Raw genomic sequence first — 935 nt, 5'->3', positions numbered from 1 at the left:
CAGAAGAAAAATGAGGCTTTCTGCTCCCATAAAGATTTACAGCCTCAGAAATCCTGTACAAGGTTGCTATGAGTCAGAACCGACTCCATGGCACATAAACACCACCACCACCAGTGGGCTTGGTTTGGTTTAATTAAGTCACTAGGATTGTATACTGTTGTTCATATTATATTTTTCCTTATTGATAGTTTTTTGGGATGAAACTCGATGCTATAGAGTAGAATCTGACTCATGATGACCTTAGAAGTGTTTCTGAGATGGTAGATCTTTACAGGAGCAGACAGCCTCATCTTTCTCCCATGGAAAGACTGGTGGATTTGAGCCAGTGATCCTGCGGTTCACAATCCAATGCCTAACCTATTGTGCTACCAGAAGGGGATGTTAAACTCAACATCGATTATGGATTTGCCTATTGTTTCACCTATCTTTATCAGCTTTCCATGCATGAATTTTGAACTTCTGTTATTAGATGCGCACATATTTAAGATCATCTTCTTGATGAAGTGACCATTTTTAAAATCATGGAATTTCATCTTTAGCTCTTGTGATATATTTTGTCTTAAAGTCATTTTGTTATCATTAAGACAGCCATACTATGTTTCTTTTGCTTATTGCTTGCATTATATATATTTCCTTCACTTGTTTGTTTTTTTACATTCAACTTATTTGTGTTTTTAAATTTAAAGTAAGTTTCTTATAGACAGCATATAACTGGATCTTACTTTTTAATTCAGAATAATAAAATCTGCTGCATAATTGCTGTGTTTAGCCTGGGTCTGACTAACTTTTTTCTGTAAAAGGCCTGATTAATAAATATTTTAAGTTTTGAAGATTATATTTTTTCAGCATTACCTTGCCAGCACCAGGACGAGATAAAGTTTGGTGTCCATGATTTCAGAAGCTACTCATGCCTTTGCTATCATTGTAGTTTTTTT

The sequence above is a fragment of the Chrysochloris asiatica genome, unplaced genomic scaffold (genome assembly GCF_000296735.1).
Source record: "Chrysochloris asiatica unplaced genomic scaffold, ChrAsi1.0 scaffold00388, whole genome shotgun sequence".
In the NCBI taxonomy this organism is placed as follows: Eukaryota; Metazoa; Chordata; class Mammalia; order Afrosoricida; family Chrysochloridae; genus Chrysochloris; species Chrysochloris asiatica.
The sequence above is the reverse complement of the archived record's forward strand: the minus strand, read 5'-3'. Positions refer to the sequence as shown.